The following is a 10,485-nucleotide window of genomic DNA, read 5'->3' on the forward strand; positions in this document are numbered from 1 at the left end:
CATCCTTTGGGTGGGGGGAGGGTGTGAGGGTAAAGTTTTTTTTTTTTTTAAAACAGAAATCTTCAAAGATTCCAGATATTTCTTTTGTTTGGTGTTGTAGACTCCCCTTCTGATCTCTGATATAAAGGATTTCTGCTCTCTTTCCACCCTCAGATACGAGTCATTCATTTGCTTTGTCTCCTTACCCTTAGCAGTTTTGCTCTAGCCTATTAAAGTCTCTGTTTTTTTCAGACAGAATCGTGTCTAGCTGGCCTCTTAGGATTGCAGGTTTCCTCAGGATTTTTATTAGAATGTTCTCTTTTGTTCTCCTTAGTTCTTTTAGCTTCTCTGCCTTTTCCTCCACCCTTCCTGATATTATAATGTACAGTTTATCATTTCATTGCCTGTGGCCCACTTGCATCATGATTTGAAAATACCTTCCTTTCTTATCTGAGTTCAAAATCACATCATCTCTTAATCGGTGGTTGTTGATTGGGAGTTGTGCCCCTGAAGTCTGACCAATATTTATCTTTGCTATTACTTGGGCATCGCCTGGCCCTACAATCTGGTTCATCTCTGCCTACATTAGGGAATGCCTGTACATTGCAAGCAAGAGTGCATACTATTGTCTATTCTCATATGTGGTATAGCTGATGTGAATGAGGGAAAAAGGTGTTTATGGTTGCTCTTAATTCCACCAACTCTTTAATAATCTTACTGATTTTTTTTGTCATTTTTTGTTTGCATTACGTATTATCCTGTCTTTTTATCCTCTCTCCAGCTACAATCTGACCTGTCTAGTTTAAGATATACTGTAAAAGTGAGATCTCCTGTTATAATTTACTGAGTTGTAAATTCTTCCAGAGTATGGGAGATGGTCTCAAGGAAAGACTTTTGTTCCCCGTTGGGAATACGTACTAAGCCCAATGAGATTTCTTTCCTTTTATAATTTAACAGCTCTCCCCCTGTGTCTTCATGCCAACAGATTCAAAGTGTGTGGCTCTCATGACTTAAAGGTACATTGTAAAAATGGCCATATTTATTGTCTGGTGACATTGCTCAGTTTACAAGTACAAAGAGCTCTTCCTTACTGCCAGCCGTACAAACACAACCTAGGATATGAAAGCGAAACTGGGTTGTTTCCTTCCTTCCTCTGCTTTGTCACCAGTAAAACCTGACCAGTAATAAAGGTCCTGAGGCAAATTTCTGCCTTCTCATTGAGCTAGTGCAAGTATAAATAGCATTGTAGCCGCAGTAGCAAGGGTTGCACAGCGAAGCCATGGCTGAGCTGTGGCAAGTACAAACCTGCCTGAAACTGGTGGGTATGTACTTAACCTGACTCAGTTGTGTCTCCATTGTCACTACCTGTGCTGCTGGGGCCACACTGCAATTTATACTCATACTAGCTTGATGAGAGGCAATTTGAGTATGGGTACACGAGCAAGTGAATCACACCCCTAGCTCAGAGTGTAGAGGTAGAGTAAGTTAGCTATATTGGCTCTGCAGAGATAAGAGGTAGAGTAAGTTGTTAAAAACTAATGTCAGGCAATAAAGTAAACATATGACTCTGAATACATACATTGAAATGGAGAAAGGATGGTCTTCTGGTTAAAGAGCTCAACTTGGAACCTAAGCCACCTGGGTTCAATTCCTGGCTCTACCATACACCTCCTGTCTGACTGTAAGCAACTCACTTAATTTCTCTCTGCCTCAGCTACAGGTAAAATAATGCTTCCTTTGTCTGTGTTATCTACTTAGACTGCAACCTCTTTGGGAGAGCACCTAATACAATGGGTCCCAGATTTCAGTTGGGGTCTTTATGCACTACTACAATATAAATAATAATTAGGTAAGAACATGCTAATTTTATGTTGTCACTTTTCAGAGTGGAACTGTACCTTGAGATTACTACTCCCTGTCTTCTGACTCCTGGCAAATAGAGGATTTCTGATTGACAGTACCCTTATGGCAATTTCCCTTTCTTGGCCTGCTCAGAAGTCTCTTTTGTAAAAACAATCTACATGGGTAATCTCTGAAATTTAGTTACCATTTTTTTTCTCTCACCTAGATGGGTTAATCCCTTTGCGTTAAATGGAATGTTTTTGAAGTTGGATGCCTAAAATTTTGCACCAAAACCTTTTTGGCACCTAAATAAATGGTTTGATTTTCAAAGGTACTTTGCATATGCAGTTCCTACTGATCCAAAATGAAACAGTCACTTGTTATTTACAATGTTCTCTAAGGGCTACTTATAATTAAATAGTTGTAATAATTACTTAATATATATTAATTACTTAAAGTAACTAAAAGCTAAAAGAACACCCGAACATCACAAAGAATATATATATATGATTCTAATTACCATTATCCATTTCCCAAATTTTATATAATAAATAAAATTTGGGAAATGGATAATGGTAATTAGAATCATAGGACTGGAACGGACCTCGGGAAGTCATCAAGTCCAGTCCCCTGCACTCATGGCAGGACCAAGCACCATCTAGACCATCCCTGACAGGTGTTTGTCTACCCTGCTCCTAAAAATCTTCAGTGATGGAGATTCCACAACCTTCCTAGGCAATTTATTCCAGTGGTTAACCATCCCGACAGTTAGGAAGTTTTTCCTAATGTCCAACCTAAACCTCCCTTGCTGCAATTTAAGCCCATTGCTTCTTGTCCTATCATCAGAGGTTAAGGAAAATATTTTTTCTCCCTCCTTCTCACAACCTTTTAGGTTCTTGAAACCTGTTATGTCCCCTCTCAGTCCTCTCTTTTCTAGACTAAACAAACCCAGTTCTTTCAATCTTCCCTTATAGATCATGTTTTCTAGACCTTTAATCATTTTTGTTCCTCTTCTCTGGACTCTCTCCAATTTGTCCACATCTTTCCTGAAATGTGACGTCTAGAACTGGACACAATAGTCCAGTTGAGGCCTAATCAGCGCAGAGTAGAGTGGAAGAATTACTTCTCGTGTTCTGCTTACCACACTCCTGCTAATACATCCCAGAATGATGTTTGCTTTTTTTGCAACAGTGTTACATTGACTCATATTTAGATTGTGGTCCATTATGACCCCTAGATCACTTTCCACAGTACTCCTTCCTAGACAGTAATTTCCCATTTTGCATGTGTGCAACTGATTGTTCCTTCCTAGTGGAGTACTTTGCATTTGTCTGTATTGAATTTCATCCTGTTTACCTCAGACCATTGATCCGTTTTGTTCAGATCATTTTGAATTTTAATCCTATCCTCCAAAGCACTTGCAACCCCTCCCAGCGTGCTATCATACAAACTTTATAAGTATACTCTCTCTGCCATTATCTAAATCATTGATGAAGATATAGAATAGAAGCAGACCCAGAACTGATCCCTGTGGAACCCCACTCATTATGCCCTTCCAGCATGACTGTGAACCATTGATGATTACTCTCTGGGAACAGTTTTCCAACCAGTTATGCACTCACCTTATAGTAGCTCTATTTAGGTTGTATTTCTCTAGTTTGTTAATGAGTAGGTCATGCGAGACTGTATCAAAAACCTTACTAAAGTCTAGATATAACACATCTACCGCTTGCCCACTATCCACAAGGCTTGTTACCCTGTCAAAGAAAGCTATCAGGTTGATTCGACATGATTTGTTCTTGACAAATCCATGCCGACTATTACTTATCACCTTATTATCTTCTAGATGTTTGCAATTTGATTCCTTAATGATTTGCTCCATTATCTTTCCTGGTACAGAAGTTAAGCTGACTGGTCTGTAATTCCATGGGTTGTCCTTATTTCCCATTTTATAGATCAGCACTATATTTGCCCTTTTTCCAGTCTCCTGGAATCTCTCTCATCTTCCATTACTTGTCAAAGATAATAAGTAATGGCTCAGATATCTCCTCAGTCAGATCCTTGAGTATTCTAGGATGCATTTCATCAGGCCCTGGTGACTTGAAGACATTTAACTTGTCTAAGTAATTTTTGACTTGCTCTTTCCCTATTTTAGTTTCTGAACCTACCTCATTTTCACTGGCATTCACTATGTTAGGTGTCCAATCACTACTGACCTTCTTGGTGAAAACCAAAACAAAGAAGTCATTAAGGACCTTTGCCATTTCCACATTTTCTGCTATTGTCTTTCCCTCTTCATTGAGTAACAGGCATACCCTGTCCTTGGTCTTCCTCTGCTTCTAATGTATTTGTAGAAAGTTTTCTTGTTACCCTTTATGTCTCTAGCTAGTTTGATCTCGTTTTGTGCCTTGGCCTTTCTAATTTTGCCCCTATATACTTGAATTATTCGTTTATATTCATTCTTTGTAATTTGACTAAGAGTTTCCACTTTTTGTAGGACTCTTTTTGATTTTTAGATCATTCAAGATCTCCTGGTTAAGCCAGTGTGGTCTCTTGCCATCTTTCCTATGCAGTGGGATAGTTTGCTCTTGGTGCCCTTAATAATGTCTCTTTGAAAAACTGCCAACTATCTTCAATTGTTTTTCCTCTTAAACTTGTTTCCTATGGGATCTTACCTGCCAACTCCCTGAGTTTGCTAAAGACTGCCTTCTTGAAATCCATTGTCTTTATTTTGCTGTTCTCCCTCCTACCATTCCTTAGAATCATGATCACTTTCACCCAAGCTGCCTTCCACTTTCAAATGCTCAACCAGGTTCTCCCTATTTGTCAAAAACAGATCTAGAACAGCCTCTCCCCTAGTAGCTTTCTCCACATTCTAGAATTAAAAAATTGTCTCCAATACATTCCAAGAAGTTGTTGGATAATCTGTGCCCTGCTATGTTATTTTCCCAACAGATGTCTGGGTAGTTGAAGTCCCCCATCACCACCAAGTCCTGTGCTTTGGATGATTTTTGTTAGTGGTTTAAAAAAAAGCCTCATCCAACTCTTTTTCCTGGTTAGATGATCTGTAGCAGACCCCTACCACAACATCATCCTTGTTTTTTACCCCTTTTATCCTTACCCAGAGACTTTCAACAAATCGGTCTCCTATTTCCATCTCAACTTCAGTCCAAGTGTATACATTTTTAATATATATGGCAAAACCTCCTTCCTTTTTTCCCTGCCTATCCTTCCTGAGCAAGCTGTACCCTTCTATACCAATATTCCAGTCATGCGTATTATCCCAAGTCTCTGTGATGCCAACTATGTCATAGTTGTGTTTCTTTACTAGCATTATGAGTTCTTCCCTCTTATTCCCCATACGTCTTGCATTAATATACAGACATCTAAGATACTGATTTGATTCCTCTCCCTCCCCCAGTTCTGTCTTGTTTTATGCCTTGGCTTAGTATTCATTTATTATAAGTAGCTATAAATTGTTGTCAATTAATAAACATTATTACAAATTACTTGTAAAATGGACAAACTGTTCTAATATAAATTATTTCAAGTACCAATTTTATGGAAACTGTAAGTATTTTTCCTTCTGGTACTGTAAGCTCACAACTCTTTTGTTTAGTTTATGGATGTCAAGTCCCATTAATTACTTAGTATTCATTTGCAGCCTGGTTATTGCTTAAGTCAATAGCCAAGTCCCAAAGGGGTAGCGTAAGGGCCTAAGGTGTCAGTGAATCTTTAGTCACATTTTACAGCTTACCCCAATTACTTCCTCAGGGTGTGTGTTTTAATAGCACCTTTTTTTAACCTGTGACCTTGCCGTAGTTTGGCTAACTGCCACAATTCAGAGGTCATTTCTCCATGGTCTCCTGCCTTACCAAGCTGATATTTTTTCCCTCAGTTTCTTATTGTAAATTTCTGGCTTTGGGAGCAGGCTGAGAGCTACAAACATGAGTGCATATGGCTCCACACTTTTGGGTTCCTTGTTGTCAGAATGTACCCATGACTGAATGACTCTTCTTCATCCCCAAAAGGGCCTCTGATGTCCATCTGTGAGCTTCCCCTTGCCTCACCCACATGAAAGGCCTCTTTCAAAGCCCACTGAGGCCAATAGGAATCTCTGACTTCAATTGTCTTTGAAGAGGGATAGCTCAGTGGTTTGAGCATTGGCCTGCTAAACCCAGGGTTGTGAGTTCAATCCTGGAGGGGGCCATTTAGGGATCTGGGGCAAAAAATCTGTTTGAGGATTGGTCCTGCTTTGAGCAGGGGGTTGGACTAGATAACCTCCTGAGGTCCCTTCCAATCCTATGATTCTATGACCTAGAGCCTGGATTCTCAACCTGGGAGTTAAGACTCCCATGGCATTTGAAAACAAGCATTATGGGGTCAAAATGATCCTTCCTATTCCTAAATGGGAGTAGGGTTTGAGCTAGATGCAAGGAAGCAGGGTAAGATAAGGTAAAGATAGAGAACCATTTTCATAAAGAGCTCACGGTACTTTTTAGGCTGAGTTGTTGGGTTAGTTTGAATCTAGCCTGGCTGTGTGGCAGGAAGGAAACAGCAAAGCTCCATCAGGTGAGATAATAGGCAGGTAGGCAGGCGGGAGTCAGGGAGTATGGGCTAGAATTCCGCCACTCTGCAAAGTCTGCTGGCTGGTACTTGAGACACACAGTCTCAAGGGGAATTCCCATCCATATGAGATTGTTGCTTAAGGGGAGTGTTACAGTTATTCTCTACCTCTTTGTTTCTGGTGTTTTTTTCTATATTAGCATAAGTATATTTATTTCTATGGTCCTTGGGATTATCTCCACTTCCCATGATGATCAGAATGGTATTAGAAAGGCAGAGTGCCATGTTTAGAGAAGTGTGGTAGTTCATGTTGTCACCAGGTCCATTCCAATTAGTCTTTTAAAAGTCATTTTAATGATACAAGACTTCACTAGGACGGGCACAAGGGTAGGGAAAGTAATGGTCTAATTAACACTGAATTTAGACAGCAGCTCTGCAAGCAATTTTGTATGGGTCTGCAAAACTACTTTTTAGAGCCCTGCAGTGGGACTGGGGTCCTAGAGGACCCGATAACATAATAGCAGGAGTGGGTAAAATGTACTTTGCTGCAGGCAGGATTGGGTAGGCAAAAAACCCCAAATCAAAACATACTGCAGTAATTTGCAGGAAAATAAAATGCAAGTTTAAGTACACTGGCTGTTTAAGTTGACCTTATTACCGATTTAGTTTGAGCCTCTTTTTAAAATTTATTTCTATCAAAAACCCTAGTGCTATGAGCAGTTTTTCCATTAAATGTTTTTCAAAAAGCAATAATAATCCTGAGATATAAATAACTTGAATGGTATATTTCAGAGTTCTACAACGGTGCTTCCATTTCTAAAAATACAACTTACTTTTTATAATCATTAAAAAAAATCTGCACCTTTTAAGGCAAAATTGTGGTGCAATTTGTTTTGACATTCTGTGTGATATACACGACTGTAGTTTGTCAAACAGAATTTCAGTAATGTAAAGCAAGTTGTTCTTTTTTTAAATAAAGGTTTTAATACCTACATTTAAACAAGGGAAAGAAAGATTTAATGTCTATTAGAACAGGAGTTAAAATATTTTTACATGGTTTAAGCAAGATTTGTTTTATCCTTCTAGTGATAAAAAATTGTCTGAATTCGGTTTGTTTTTATTTCTTTATATATATAAAAACAACCACGTTGTGCATGTGTGTGTGCTTTTCTGTTTTTTTTTGTTTTTTTTTAAGTAGCGGGATGGTGGAATCTGTCTCTTGCGGCATTTGTGGGATCTAAGGTTTTTGCAGGTGGAGTGGGATAAAAATGCAAGAAACAATGTTGGGGCGGGAGTGAGTTGGAATTGTGGTGCAGGATGGAAGCGGGATTTAAAAAAAAAAAAAAAAAAAAAGTCCCAGGGCTCTACCACCTTTATCTCAATAAAAAACTTGTTTAATTGGATTAGAGTAAATCAGTTAATCTTTGTACAATACTTTGAAAATATAAAGTTGCCAAATACTGGTCTTAATTTAGCATCATCTAGATTAGTCTGTAGGAACCAGATTCACTGCTGACAAAATTAATGAAATTCCTATTATTTCATGCAGTTACACCTGCATATGCCTGTAGAGGATTAGGCCCTACAGTTTAAATCTAATTATTTTTCCACATTAATTGCCAAAAAAAGACGGTTACTCACCGTTGTAACTGTTGTTCTTCGAGATGTGTTGCTCATATCCATTCCATTAGGTGTGCGCGCGCCGCGTGCACGATCGTCGGAAGATTTTTACCCTAGCAACACCGGCGGGTCGGCTGTGGAGCCCCCTAGAGTGGCGCCTTCATGGCGCTGAATATATACCCCAGCCGACCCGGCGCCCCCTCAGTTCCTTCTTGCCGGCTACTCCGACAGTGGGGACGGGGGGCGGGTTTGGAATGGATATGAGCAACACATCTCGAAGAACAACAGTTACAACGGTGAGTAACCGTCTTTTCTTCTTCGAGTGCTTGCTCATATCCATTCCATTAGGTGACTCCCAAGCCCAACTTAGGTGGTGGGGTCGGAGTGAGACATTGCTGTGTGCAAAACCGCTGATCCGAATGCAGCATCGTCCCTGGACTGCTGCACTAGTGCATAGTGAGCTGTAAACGTGTGGACTGATGACCAAACCGCCGCTCTACAAATGTCCTGGATCGGAACTTGCGCCAGGAAAGCAGTCGAGGAAGCTTGGGCCCTCGTGGAGTGAGCGGTGAGGTGCGGTGCTGAGACACCTGCCAGGTCATAGCAAGTCCGGATGCAAGACGTAATCCAGGAGGATAGGCGTTGTGAGGAGACCGGTGAGCCTTTCATTCGGTCGGCCACTGCAACGAAGAGTTGCGTCGTCTTTCTAAAGTGCTTTGTGCGGTCAATATAGAAGGCCAGGGCCCTGCGTACGTCCAGGGAATGCAAACGTTGATCCTGGCGAGTGACATGTGGTTTGGGATAAAAGACCGGGAGAAATATGTCCTGGTTGATATGAAAAGGAGAAACCACCTTAGGGAGAAAGGCCGGATGTGGACGAAGCTGCACTTTATCCTTATGAAAAACTGTGTAAGGGGGCTCAGATGTAAGCGCCCTGAGTTCAGAAACGCGCCTTGCTGAGGTGATGGCTACGAGGAAGGCTGTCTTCCAGGATAGATACAGAAGTGAACAGGTGGCCAGTGGCTCGAATGGAGGACCTGTGAGCTTGGAGAGAACCAGGTTGAGGTCCCACGTCGGGACTGGCTGACGTTGTTGAGGGTACGTCCGGTCTAAGCCCTTGAGGAATCTAACGACCATCGGGTTAGAGAATACCGAGGACGCGAGTTCCCCTGGGTGAAAGGCCGATATAGCGGCCAGGTGAACTCTAATTGAAGATATCGCCAACCCCTGTTGTTTTAGGGAGAGGAGATAGTCCAAAATGAGAGGAATGGGTGCCTGCAACGGGGATGTGGCTCGTTGTTCGCACCAACAGGAGAACCGTTTCCACTTGGCCAGGTACGTGGTCCGTGTTGAGGGCTTCCTACTGCTCAGCAGAATCTGTTGGACAGAGTGCGAGCACTGCTGCTCTGCCTGGGTGAACCATGGAGCAGCCACGCTGTGAGGTGGAGTGATTGCAGGTCGGGGTGACGCAACCGGCCGTGGTCCTGAGAGATGAGATCCGGACACAACGGAAGCGGGATCGGTGTCTGAACCGAGAGCTCCAACAGTGTGGTGTACCAATGTTGTCTCGGCCACGCAGGAGCGATCAGAATTACCTGTGCCTGGTCTCTGCGCAGTTTGAGCAGTACCTTGTGGACCAGAGGGAACGGAGGGAAGGCATAAAACAGGTGGTCTTTCCAGGGAAGTAGAAAGGCATCCGAGAGGGAGCCCGGAGCTCGACCTTGTAGGGAGCAGAACACGTGGCACTTCCTGTTGTCTCGAGATGCAAACAGGTCTATCTGGGGAAACCCCCACCTCTGGAAGATGGAATGTATAATGTCCGGACGGATAGACCACTCGTGCGTTTGGAAGGACCTGCTGAGTCGGTCCGCTAGAGTGTTCTGGACTCCAGGGAGGAACGATGCCGTGAGATGGATTGAGTGGGCGATGCAGAAGTCCCACAGGCGAATGGCCTCTTGGCATAGAATTGACGAACGTGCTCCTCCTTGCTTGTTGATGTAGAACATGGCCGTGGTGTTGTCGATGAGAACTAACACACAGCGGCCACGTAGGAGATTGAGGAATGCCTGGCACGCCAGGCGTACCGCCATCAGTTCCCGAACATTGATGTGTAGGGCTAACTGGGATGCAGTCCACAGGCCCTGGGTATGGTGTTCGTTGAGATGGGCGCCCCAACCCAGAGATGACGCGTCTGTGACCAGGTGCAGAGAGGGTTGTGGGGCGTGAAATGGCATCCCCTCGCAGACCACATTGTGATCCAGCCACCAGGTGAGGGAGGCCAGGACCGAGTTCGGGACCGTGACCACCATGTTCAGGCTGTCCCGATGTGGACGGTATATTGATGACACCCAGGTTTGAAGCGGGCGAAGCCGAAGTCTGGCATGCCTGGTTACGTACGTGCAGGAAGCCATGTGACCCAGCAGGGTAAGGCACGACCTCACCGTGGTAGTTGGGAAGGCCTTGAGCCCTTGAATGAGG

General features: G+C 42.7%; 1 protein-coding gene across 1 annotated transcript in view; it reads right to left on the reverse strand.

The window, feature by feature from the left end:
- NMNAT3 (nicotinamide nucleotide adenylyltransferase 3) overlaps window positions 1-10,485 on the reverse strand; it is a 70,808-nt gene that overhangs the window by 16,178 nt on the left and 44,145 nt on the right. The gene's annotated exons all lie outside the window — the stretch shown is intronic.

This window comes from Trachemys scripta, chromosome 9 (assembly GCF_013100865.1).
Source record: "Trachemys scripta elegans isolate TJP31775 chromosome 9, CAS_Tse_1.0, whole genome shotgun sequence".
In the NCBI taxonomy this organism is placed as follows: Eukaryota; Metazoa; Chordata; order Testudines; family Emydidae; genus Trachemys; species Trachemys scripta.